General features: G+C 46.8%; 1 protein-coding gene across 2 annotated transcripts in view; it reads right to left on the reverse strand.

The window, feature by feature from the left end:
• Positions 1-13,568, reverse strand: part of ADGB (androglobin) — a 2,161,023-nt gene that overhangs the window by 719,119 nt on the left and 1,428,336 nt on the right. The window lies entirely within an intron of this gene.

Consider the following 13,568-nt stretch of genomic DNA (forward strand, 5'->3'; position numbering starts at 1 on the left):
TAGAGGAACCTAATGTTGGGAACTTGCTGCAATTTCTCTATAGGCCACTATAACTCGTTAGTAATGAGCAACTGATGAAGGTGGCCTGGGTGGGCCTTAATAAGAGTACTGCACAGTTGTGCAATCACGCGTAGAAGCAAGGAAGGTAGGACTGGTCTACTGACCAATTGGAAGACTTTCCAAAACGCAGGTGTCTCTTATAGATCGACAGTGATGGGAAAGAAACGAGAAATACACATTCTTTAAGAAAAGAGTATGGGACATTTGAAAGGTAGCAGTTCATAAATACATTCAATATTACTGCAACTTTCACTTGCAAAATCTTCCCATTGGCCTACAGGCCTTAGAGGGCAAAAGAGAAATGAGAGACAAGTGGGATAGAGAAAGCAAGACAGCGCAGTATCGGCTAGTGTGATGCTGTAGCAGAGCAAAGAGGAATGAAAGGTACAAGAACAAGTTACTTACCAACTGGTAACGTTCTTTCGTTTGGATGTTCCTCCAACATATTCCTCATCTTAGATGTATTCCATCCAGCTTTAGCTTCTTCGGAAAATTTTTCTCAGCAGAGGGTGCCGTGCATCGATGTCCTTGAGTCGATGGTCCCTCGAAGGCCTCCGTCGAGGGAGATGTCATCGGGTATACAAGTAGCACGTGCGGCGCCCATTGGCCTCAGTTCTGTTTTTCCCCCTCTTGCTCTAATGTGTAGATTGTGCCGGTAGTCATGAATTAGCCTTGCAACAGTTGAAGTGGCAATAACCCGGAAAATCTACAGAGGGGTAGGATGGGAGGGCGATGAGGAATATGTTGGAGGAACATCCAATCGAAAGAACGTTATCAGTTGGTAAGTAACTTGTTCTTCGAATGGATTGTGTCCTCCAACGTATCCCTCGTCTTAGATAGACTCCCAAAGCAGTAGAGAACATTCTCTGGAGGAGGGAGTAGATTTTTGATATCATTATATGGCAGAATATAGCACTGCTTTACCAAAAGCCAGCTCCTTAGACTGGGAAGCATCCAGACTATAGAATTTTGAAAAGGTGTGCAGAGATGACTAAGTTGCTGCTTCACAAATGGATTTTATGGTAACACCTCTTTGAAGGGTTGTCAAAGAGGCAATGCCTCTGGTGGAATGGGCCCTTAAGCCTTCTGGTGCGTCTTTTCCCATCAATCTGTAGCATTCTGAAATGCAAAGCACAATCCAACGTGATATGGTTTGTTTTGACATCGATTGACCCACTTTCCTTCCGGTGTAGCCAATGAAAAGTTGATTATCCACTCTAAGCTTGGAAAGCTTAGAAATGTAAAAGCTTAGAGCTCTTCTCGGGTCCAACCTGTGCAATCTTACCTCCTCCTTACTAGGATGAGTTGGAGGGTAGAATGCGGGTAGAACAATTTTCAAATTTAAATGAAAATCGGACACAACACTAGGTAAAAATTAGGTTTTAATCCTTAATACCACTCTGTTCCTATGCAACACAGTATAGGGTGGACCACAAGACAGTGCCTGCAATTCGCTCACTCTTCCTTGCAGATGTTAAAGCAACTAAGAAAGCAGTTTTCAATGTTAGTAATCTTAATGGACAAGTGTGCAGGGGTTCAAAAGCGGCAAACAATAAGAATTTTAGAACCAGATTAAGATCCCAAATTGGTACCTGGAAGGGATAAGGAGGAAACTCATTGGTGAGTCCTTTTAAGAATTGTACTAGTAAAGGAATTTTGAAATAGGAGCATTCTTCTGAAGAGCGCTTGAAAATGGAAAGCGCTGCAAGTAAACCTTTAATGGTCCCAACATTTAGACCTCAATGTGCTAGGGACAAGTTGAAGGACAACACTTCCGGAATGGAACATAGAAAAGGATCAACATTCTTTTCTCTGCACCAGTTGCAAAACTTTTTCCAACGGCAACGATATAGAGATTTTGTTGCCAAAAGCAACACCTCCATGACGTCATCTTGAAGGTCCCAATCCTTGTATCTCAGCCTTTCAGATACCAAGCATGAAGGTTGAGAATCTTGACCTCTGGATGGAGAACCTGGCCCTCCATTTGTGAGAGAAGGTCCTCTCTCTGAGGAAGACATAACGGAGGACAGATGGACATGTCTAGAAGGTCCGGGTATCACGTTCAAATTAACACTGGGGAGGAAGGGCGGACAGGGTATTTATACTGCTCCACCAAACTTGCCCCCTAACTAAGGAAAACCTTCACATATCATACAAAGGGTTTGGTGGACAGTGGAGTAACACAGGTGTAGCATCGACCTCTTGCTAGATCAGTATTCCAGACCGAAGGTGGAAGACATTGACTCACCACCCTAAAGCGGGGAAACAACAGACCATGTTCAAATTGCACAATGTACATTCGAAACAAAAATAATTTTTTACCAAAAATATATATTTTATTAGATTAGTTCACAATGGTTAAAAAACCTTCAAAAGGCTATTAATATATAGCAACACAATACAATATGAAATGAGAAAAGTTGACAAGGAAAAACTCAAAACAAAAATACACGGGAACGGTGACAGTAGGGGGAACCACCTGAAATCAGGTTCCACAACCAGAATAGAGGAACCATCACTATTCAAAGGGACACACAAGGGGCAAATAAATTCACCTGCATTGAACTCAAAACTGAATTACACAAAAAAAACTCATACTGCATCATACCCAATCAACCCAACATGTTTCATTCCTCATACAACCACAACACACACAGTAAAGGGAAATTCATCAGGGGCATGTATTCAAAAAACAACAACTATTCACAATAGCTACTGTTTGTGCAACTATGAAGGCTAAAAAAAATCTGGGCCAGAAAAAAAGAGAGGCCGTCTTAATCACTGCAGAGTTCTCCTGGCTCAATCCGGGGCAATTCGGATCATGCGGTTTCCGAACCGTCTCAATCTCCTGATGACCTGAGGAATGACGGGAATCGGAGGAAACGTATATAATAGTGGGAAGTTCCACTCTACCACAAACGCGTCCCCCAGGGTTTCTCTCGGGGGAAATTTCGCACTTCTGGTTGATTCTGGTTGCAAACAGGTCTACTTGAGGGGTTCCCCAAAGGGCGAAGATCTCTTGAATGACTTCCTGAGCCAGTTCCCACTTGTGGGATACCGTGCTCTGCCTGCTCAGAGCGTCCGCCGTCATATTCTCCTCCCCGGCTAGATGAACTGCCGTTAAGGAGATTCCTTCTTGAATTGCCCAATACCAGAGCCGCATTGCCTCTCTGCACAGAGGTAGTGACCCTACACCTCCTCTTTTGTTTAGATAATGCATGGCCACTGTGTTGTCTATTATTATCAGGACATTTTTTCCTCTGACAGATGGCAGAAAAGCCTTCAGAGCTAGTCTGATTGCTCTCAGCTCTAAAAGGTTGATGTGTAGTTTGGACTCTGATGGAGACCAACGACTGCTGATTGTCAGATCGTTGGCATGAGCTCCCCAGCCCATGAGTGAGGCGTCCATCACTACTGTAATCTCCGGCCATGGTTACCAAAACTGTTCTCCTTTTAGGATATTCTCTGTGCAAGTCCACCACAGAAGATCCTGCCGAACCTTGTTTTGAATCTGAAGAAAATCCGTCATTTGACCTGAGAACTGGGACCATTGAGTCTTTAGAGTCCATTGAAGGGATCTCATCCTCAGGCGTGCCTCTGGCACTAGGAAGATGCAGGATGCCATGAGGCCGAGCAACCTTAAGAAGTCGTAGGCCTGGAGATTTTGGGCATTTTGGAATTTGGAAACCATCTGAAGAATGTCTTGAGCCCTCGACTTGGGAGGCAAGCTCTTTCCAAGGATGTATCTAATACAGCCCCTATGTACTGGAGCTGTCGGGAAGGTGTCATTTGTGACTTCTTGAAATTGAGGGAGAAGCCCAGTCTGTGGAGGAAGTGGCAGGTGACTTTCAGATGATCCAGTGTTTGTTCGGCAGAACTTGCCCTGATCAACCAATCGTCCAGGTAGGGGTAGACGTGAATCCCCCCTCTCCTGAGATTCGCTGCCACCACTACCATTAACTTGGTGAAGACCCTCGGGTCGGAGGCCAATCCGAATGGCAGGACTCGAAACTGATAGTGTGAGTTGCCAACTACGAACCTCGGGTATTTTCTGTGCTTGAGATGAATTGGCAAATGAAAATAAGCATCCTGGAGGTCAAATGACACCAACCAATCCTGAAGTTGCAGGGCCTGAAGGATCTGAGAAAGAGTAAACATTTTCAACTTGTCCTTCCTGAGGAGTTTGTTCAAGCCTCTTAAGTCCAAGATGGGTCTCAGTCCTCCGTCCTTTTTGGGGATCAAAAAGTAAGGGGAGTACCATCCCTTGTTCCTCTCCGCTACAGGTACTGGCTCTATAGCACCTTTCTCCAGCAGGGTTAGGAATTCCTGCTGTAGGAGTGGGTCTGAAAACTTCAAAGGGTGTCTCCCTGGTGGATTGCTTTGAGGTTGCGTTAGAAAAGGAAGGCAGTAACCTTGGGCTATTATTTCTAGAGACCAAACATCTGAAGTAATGGCTCCCCATTATTGCAGATGCTGTGACCGCCTGCCTCCCACAGGTGTCTTGTGATGCAAGTCCTCAAAGTGGTTTTGTGGCGGTTGCTGTGGCCGCTGATGGCAAAGAGGCTGCAGCTGGAGGTGGCTTTGCACGTTTTCCTCGTCCACCACGAGTGGCCTTTCTCTGGCCCCTTTGACTGGCCATTCCTCTCTCCTTTACATATGAGGAGTAGTAACGATAGGATCGTCCCCTCCAAGATTCTCCTGACGCACGAAAAGGCTGAGGTTGCCTAATAGCAGCTCCTAAAGACATGGCAGCTGCTTTTGAGGTCTGCAACCTCTCAAAGCTCTCGTCAGCCTTGTTGCCAAAAAGGTGAGACCCATCAAAGGGCATGTTCAAAAGACTGTTTTGTACGACTGGTGCAAAACTCGACTTCCGTAACCACGCAAATCTGTGCATTACTGTGCTAGTGCCCATGGTCCTGCTCACACTATCTGCAGTGTCCAATCCAGACTGAAGAGATTCCTGCATGGCATCCTTTCCATCTTTAACAATGGCTAGGAATCCTTCCCTTTCATCCCCTTGTGGTAAGTGCTCTGTCGCCATTGCAATGCACTCCCACAGAGTGTAAGAAAATTTTGCCAAGGCACATGTGGAGTTGGCTGATTTTAACGCCATACTCCCAGCTGAAAATACCTTGCATGCCCAACCATCCACACGCTTGTCGTCCCTATCCGGAGGGATAGAAGGGTACGCCACCTTATTTGAAGCTGTGGCTGCCTGGACCACCTGGCTCTCAGGAGTAGGGTGTTTAGACAGATAGCCGGGGTCGCTAATGGAAGGGCGGTATTTTGAAGTAAGAGATTTATTCACCGGAGGAATAGAATCCTGAGTCTCCCAATTTTTGGCCACCCTATTTTGCAAGGCTACATGGAAGGGTAAAATTGGATCTTCAGTGGGACCATGATCCAATATATTGGTCAGATCATCCTGGATGAATTGAGTTGGTGGTTTAGCCCATCCTAAATATTCGACCACCTTTGTCATTAGTTGACGGTATGAGGGACTGGCATGTTTCCCTGGTTCTGGCCTGCCAAAATCTGTTTCAGGCGAAGTATCAATACCACTTGCATTATGCAAGGTTTCCACCAGGTCCCTCATCCTGCTTTCCTCAGAAATTAGGCATTCTGGGACATTTGGGTGCCATATTCTAGTCCAAAAGGAACATTCTCATCATCAGACCTCTCCTGTTCTTCAAATATTGAAGTTAAGGATTTGAAAAATTCTTTCGTTGGAAGAGGTTTAAAAACCTTTTCTGGGAGAGGTGGGGGAGGTGAACTTGAAGGCACTATAGCCTTTGCAGCCTTTTCTGCTATTTAACAGCTTCTGGCTGATTTTGTTTGGATGGAGCCTTTGTTTGAATCTTTGGCTCTGAGGGCTTCGGGGTCGACGTCAACAAAGGCGGTGATGGCGTCGATGAAATAGTGGTCGCTGACAGAGCTGGCTTCGAGGGCGTTGAGGCGCTCTTCAAAGACTTACCCTTTGAGGTGTGTCGGGTTTCAGATGGCGTCGGTGATCTCGAACGGTCGACTCAACTCGAGCAGTCTTTTTCGCTCGCCATCCTGGAGGGTTCCCGATCCTTCCTCCTTCGATCACCCGGACTCGAGGGCGTGCGAGTGTCGGAACGATAACGCTCCTGGCCGGCTTCCGAAGAAGGTGCGGACCAAGGCTTAGCTTTTTCAAACACCTCCATAATTTTTACCCTTAATGCTTCCCACTCTTCGGAGGAAGAATGTTTTGTGGGGCATTTCATTCTTTTTGGGGATTCGTCCGAGGACGAGGTGGAAGGGGACCCGTGGCGCCTTTTTTTGGACTTTTTCGTCAAAGACGAAGAGCGATGAGAATCGCTTCGGGACCTAGACCGATGCCTTTCACGTCGAGGAGATTTCTCCTCACGAGACCTCGACTCGACACTAGAGGCTTTTCGGTCGGGTTTATGACCTACCTGCAGTTTTCACTTCCTCTCTCGCAAGGCCTTCCCCATCATCGCCTGACACCTCGTACAGGCCTCCATGTCGTGGCCTTCCCCGAGACACCACAGACATTCCTGGTGTGGGTCCATGATGGACATTTTCGAACCGCAGGATTTACACTTTTTGAATCCCGATCGCGGGGTCGTAGTCGGGGTCAACGACGAGGACATATCGAATATCTTCAGTAACTGCGTCACAGAACTACTCGAGGCATGCTGAGGCTCCGAAGCAACACGTACTGTGGAAAAACGGAACTGAGGCCAACGGGTGCCGCGCGTGCTACTTGTATACCCGATGATGTCACCCTCGATGGATGCCTTCGAGGGATCATCGACTCGACAACATCAATGCACGGCGCCCTCTGGCGAGAAGAAAATTCTGAAGCAGCTAAAGCTGGATGGAATACATCTGAGATGAGGAATACGTTGGAGGACACAATCCATTCAGAGGAGAAATTACTTACCATAATGTTCTTTCTATGTATTCTTCTCCTGCAGATTCCTCATCTTATAGATATCCTCATCCAGCTCTGCTGCTCAGAAACTTTTTCAATAGGAAGCGTAGCGTACCTCAACTCGGCCTGTCGATCCATCTTGCTCGGTGCTCGCTCGTCGGCTTCGAACATGACGTCAGTCGCCGTATATATACTACATCACTACGCCCTGTACCTCAGTTCCCCCTTTTTTCTGCATGCTTGAACACTGCAGAGAAAATGATGGGAGACATGGCTAACCAGCCCGTAAAAAACTGGACAATGGGAAACAACCCAAAGGGTGAAACCCCCACGAATAAAGGAAAAACATGAGATTTTTCCTTTTTGAAAGGAAAGCGACTAGCCAGAAAGGAGCGGTCACCTCAGAGCCATCACCAGGCGTCCTTTTTCTTTAGACAGATGGCCCAAACCGCAAGTACTTTCTGAGCAGGGATGGTAGGGAGGGGCGATGAGGAATCTGCGGGAGAAGAATACATAGGAAGAACATTACAGTAAGAAATTTCTCCTTCAATAGATTGCTTTTCTTCCGCAGATTCCTCATCTGATAGACTCCTCAAGCAGCTAGGACCACAGAGGTTGGCAGAAAGAGTCACAGTAGCAGTTTTTGCAGAACTCTCCTACCAAAACGTGCATCATCCCTGCGGGTGACATCGAGACAATAGTGCCTGGTAAATGGGTGCAAAGATGACCATGTGGCCGCATGACAAATGTCCCTAAGGGGAACTCCCCTCTGCAGGGCTGTAGAAGTCGAGACCCCTCTCGTCGACTGTGCCCTGATGCTGGGAGGAAGCTCCCTGCCTGCAGAGTGGTAACATTCTGGGATGCAAAGGATAATCCAACAAGATAGAGTCTGCTTCGTTACCACTAGACCTTTGCGGGACAATGAATGAGCCAGGAACAGCTGGTCAGATTTTCGGAACACAGACGTCTTGGCGACGTTAAAAACTCAATGGTCTCTTGGGATCTAAGTGGTGAAACCACTCCTCTTCCTTAGAGGGGTGTTGTGGAGGGTAGAAGACCGGTAGATCTATGGACTGAGAAAGATGGAACTCAGACCACTTTCAGGAGAAAGAGAGGCCTTACTTTAAGGGAAACCTTTTCCCAAAAAAAATGCAGGAACGGGGGCTTGCAACACGAGGCCTGCAAATCACTAAGTCGCCTGGCTGACCTGATCACAAAACAAAAGGCTGTTTTTAAAGAAAACAGTCTCAAAGAATAGGAATGCATGGGCTCAATTTCAGCCACCATAAAAATGTCAGAACTAGATTAGAATCCCAGTTCGGAAACAACAAAGGGAGTTGGCAGAAACGTATTCGGAAGGCCCTTCAGGAATCGGCCCATAACCGCGATCGTAAAGAAAGAATCTTGATCCAGGACCTTTTGAACACAGACAAGGCCGCCAAATTTCCGTTTACTGTGGTAACATGAAGGCCTGCTGAGGCCAGTGACAGAAGTAAATCCATCACTGTAGTGGTGGGGCAAGAGATTGGATCGATCTCGCGTTCCCTGCACCACGCCTCAGATCTTCTCCACCTGCATGCATACAGAGATCTGCGTGCAGCCGGTCACACCTCAAGTACCTCCTCTGAGAGGTCCCAGTCATCATATATCATCGTCTCAAGAGCCACATATGTAGGTTGAGGAACTCCGGGTTTAGGTGGAGTACCCGACCCCCCGACTGGGTCAGGAGATCCAGGCGCCGAGGCAACCAGTGAGGCAGACAGATGGTCAGATCCAATAGATCGGAGTACCACCTTCTTCTCGCCCAGTCTGGGGTGATCAAGATCATGGTTGCTTGAAACCTCTTCAACCTCCTGAGAACCCATGGGATGATGGGAATCGGGGGGAAGGCATAGGGGAGAGGAAAGGTCCAATCCACCATGAACGTGTCCCCTAGTGCACGGTTCGCTGGGAATTCCCTCAAGCAAAACTGTCTACACTTCCTGTTGTACTCCGTGGCAAACAGATCTACTGCTGGTGTACCCCAGAGAGTGAAGACCTCCTACAGGACTTCCTGGCACACTTAACACTCATGTCAGACTGTGCTCTGTCTGCTTAGAGTATCCGCCAAGCCGGTCTCTGTCCCCACCAGATGAACTGCTGAGACTGAGACTTGATTCTCCAGCAACCAGAACCACAGCTGCATCGCCTCTCTGCAAAGGGGGAGGGAGCACACTCCACCCTGCCTGTTCAGGTAGTGCATGGCCACTGTGTTATCTTTCAGTATCAGGACATGTTTCCCCTTGAGAGACTGGGTAAAAGCCCCCAGGGCTAGCCTGCTGGCTTACTACTCCAGCTTGTTGATGTGCCACCTGGCTTCTGTCACTGACCAAAGGCCACTCATCTGCAAATCCTTGCAGTGAGAGCCCCATCCCTCCAGAGATGCATCCGTGACTACTCAGGCCTGAGGCCAAGGAGGCCAGAAGTCTTCCCCCGCCATAAGATTGCCTCGATCAGTCCACCAGCTGAGGTCGTCGACCACTTGGCTGGACACTTCGAGAAGATCTGTGAGAGCTCTGAGGTACTGTGACCACTGACCTCTTAGGAGCCACTGAAGGGGTCTCATGCGTAGCCTGCCCTCTGGCACTAGAAAAATACAGGAGGCCATGAGATCTAAGAGGCAGAGGAAGGAAGCTGCTGGTAAAATGGCGTGATTCTGGAACAAATGTATCATCTGTGCTATGCTGTTGAATCTCTCCTCAGAGGGAAAGCCTTCCCCACCCGGGTGTCTAAGACTGGTCCAATGAACTGGAGCCTTTGGACTGGCGTCACATGGGACTTCATCAAGTTCAGGGATAAGCCCAGCCTGTGCAGTAGCATGCAGGTGTCCTCCAGATGAGAGAAGACCTCCCCCGCCGACTTCCCTCGGATCAGCCAGTCGTCCAGTTACAGAAATACATTGACTCCGGATCTCCTTAGGTGAGCCGCGACTACCGCCATGAGCTTGTTGAAGACCCTTGGAGCGGAGGTCAACCCAAAGGGAAGCACTTTGAACTAATGGTACTTGTCCCCTATGAGAAACCTCAGAAACTTCCATGCTTTTGATGTATCGGCACATGGAAATAAGCGTCCTGCAGATCTATTGACACCAGCCAGTCCTGAAGTTCAAGAGCATGGAGAATTTCCCCCCAAACGTTACCATCCTGAATTTGTCTTTCCTCAGGAACTTGTTCAAGGCCCTGGGGTCCAGAATGGGACGGAGACCTCCTCCCTTCTTGGGCACCAGGAAATACCAGGAATACCAACCCGACCCTCTCTGATCAGAAGGTATCTCTTCCAAGGCACCCTTCAACAACAGGGCTCGCAGATCTTCCTGGAGCTCCTGTCCAAGTTGAATTGCAGGCGGTGGGGGTCAGTCCAGTGGTTTTCTTAAGAAGCGCAGACAATAACTCTGCCGAATGCGCAGGGCCCAGGTATCGGAGGCCACTGGGGCCAATCTTCTGCCAACTGTCAGCCAACAGGTAAGCTGCGGGAGGAGAAATCAAAGTGGCTTAGAGTTCGGTTCCACCCCGCTCCTGCCGCTGTTTGTTGGCTTCTGGAAGCCCCTCTGCCCCTCGCGGGGCACGATAAATGCTTCTGCCCCTGCCTGGGCTGTGGGAGCTGCGCTTTCCTGCCTTAAGGCCTGTAGCGCCTGTAGTGTCACCCCCTAGAGACAAAGCTGAAGGCAGGTTTGCCCAGCGATTTTGAGGCTAATTTTGACTCCTTTAACTTTTCCAAAGAGTCATCAGCCTTCTGGCCAAAAAGAATCTCTCACTGGAAAGGCATGTCCAGTAACCCATTCTGGATGTTCGGGGAGAAGCCAGAGGTTTTGAGATAGGCTTGCCTTCTCAATATTACTGCCGACCCCATCGAACGACCAATGCAGTAGACTTCGTCCAGACCCATTTGCAACAACTGCTTGGCTACCTCCTTCCCATTTTCCACCAGCCATCTAAACCCATCCTGCATTCCTCCTCTGTGGATGTATTGTGTTGCCTGCCCCACGGCTTTCAATAAACCCAAGGAATATTTTGCAAATCCACTGGCTTTTAATACCATGCTGCCAGAAGTAAAGACCTTCTTGGCCATTGCGTCCAACCTTTTACCCCCCTGGCCAGAGGCAGAGTCCAAGTGGATGCTGAAGGTCTGGTGGTGATTGTGGCTGCCTGCACAACAAGCCCTTCCAGAGAAGCGTGAGAAGTTAGGAAAGGTGAATCCCCTCTTGCCGGCCTGTACTTCCCCATAAACGTTAGAGTTGACTTCCAGCGAAGTCCCGAGAAAGTCCCGCTTTGCCCGTTGTTCTTTGCTCCTGCTCTTCAGCTACTGATTGCGACGCTACTGGATTTACATGGACTTATTATTGCAAGGACTTACTTTACCACAAGGCTGTGCTTTCTAACCTTTGTGGGCGTTACTATTAAAGTGGACTTGCGCGCGCGCACCGGCGAAGTCCCGAGAAATTCCCACTTTGCCCGTTGTTCTTTACTCCTGCTCCTGCTCTTCAGCTACTGATCGCGACGCTACTGGATTTACTTGGACTTTTTATTGCAAGGACTTACTTTACCACAAGTTGAATAGCATTATATAACCCAACATACTAGTTATAATACGCATTATATACTTGTAATAATCCTGTATTTACCTTTACAGGCTGTGCTTTCTACCCTTTGTGGGCGTTACTATTAAAGTGGACTTGCGCGCGCACCGGCGAAGTCCCGAGAAAGTCCTGCTTTGCCGCTTCGCCGCGGCGGGCGGCTAGGTAATACAATTTTCTGTCCTTTGGCAGTATTGGCAGTATTGTTTTAGCGATTATATCAAATGATTTTATTTATGTGGTGATTGTGTAATACACACTACGTTTTGCTACTGCATTTTAATATTGTAATTTACTCATTGACTGTTTTTTTCCCATTGTTATCTATAATATCACTAAACACTGACGAATTGTTGACTTTATACTTAAATTGTGAATAGCTCCAGTTGTGAAACCAAAATGAGCTCAACACCTCATACGCTCAAAACCAATATGCCGTCGCCGGCGGTGTTTAAAAATACCCCACCGGATGTCGTTTCAACTAGATCAAAAAGCAATCTAAAAAAAGTCACATCGTCAACATCGATCACACTGACACCGCGTGCTAAAACGCGATTAACAACACAGCTGGCAAGCAAAGACATTAGGTAATTTTGCCCCGTTTTGAAAAATATTCCGCAATCCTCAGTAGTTTCTGCATCACAACAAGGGGATCTCAATGAAGTATGTACCCCCAATTCTGGTCACCCTGAACAAATTGAGATTTCTTTGAGGCACAATGAAAATCAAATTTGTGTGAATCAATCAATAACAACTTCAATTTCTGCTGTAAATCAAAACGATCTTTCAATACATGATGCCATGTCGATAAATACAGAGATTGAAGATCTAGTTAATCTGCCAGTATCTGATAACACTATGATTCAATCTATAAAACAAATTGACCAAAAAAAGACTCAAAAACCACAATTGGATCAAATATCAGAAATCCAAGAGGATGAAAACATTGATAATAGCGAGGATGTTTTCCCGGAAGAATCAAAACAAATGACGACTAGAAATGAGAGTACTTCTCCTATTAGGTCAACTACTGACTATCACCAGCAATGCTCAATGGATTCTACGATCTCAGAAGCTGCTTCATACATACTGCCAACGCCAAGACATTGTGAATCCTCTTAAAAAAAAAAAGCGCACCTGCGAATGCAGGGCTTTTGGAAGTCACTCTTGTGGCAGTAAACACAACAATCCAAAGCCTGTTCAAGTTATTTGAAACTCTTGAATGTAAAATTAACTTACAATCAGCCAAGATTGATCAAATAACCTTATGGATACAAACACATTCGGCTCAGACGGAGAAAATTCGCCAACATGAAGACTCTATTAATGATTTATCCAAGAGTGTTGAAATTATAACCATACCTGCCAAACATCCTGCAAGTCTTCCCTAGTTTGAGCATATTATCTGCCCAATCGAAGCGGATGTTCCAGAAAAAATTAATCTAAATTCCTCATGGATAAGCGTTGACAATACTCCCAAAATACCAAAGCAATTAAGTAACAGAGCTCAATATGAACTATTCAATAAAAACTTGCGAAACAGAGGTCGACCAAGACATCTCATAACCAAACCGTTCCAATCTACGAAACGAAATAATAAATTATTTAATTGTCCCCCGCGATTACAAACAGTGGATCTGACTGGTCCGTTAAAGCCTCAGGATGATCACATAATAAGAGATGATACATTGGGCGAAAGGAACCCAGCTGCGATTTTAACATCAAAACAACATGCAGCACCGATGATGCAGTCTCCGTTAAGTCAATTGGTCTCGACTCTGGAAAAAGTGATCCCAAATTAGCATGTACAAACAAAGCCATTGTCTGCTCATGAAGCTAACTTAAAACCTAAGCCAACCCAGACAACTGAAAAATGAAGTCAAGCAACTTTGCAAATAGTTGAGAGATCACAAATTGAACAACTTAAAGTTGCGGTCGACTCATATATCTTGCGTCGAACAAGTGAGATAAAGG

The sequence above is a fragment of the Ambystoma mexicanum genome, chromosome 4p (assembly GCF_040938575.1).
Source record: "Ambystoma mexicanum isolate Mex_15411 chromosome 4p, UKY_AmexF1_1, whole genome shotgun sequence".
In the NCBI taxonomy this organism is placed as follows: Eukaryota; Metazoa; Chordata; class Amphibia; order Caudata; family Ambystomatidae; genus Ambystoma; species Ambystoma mexicanum.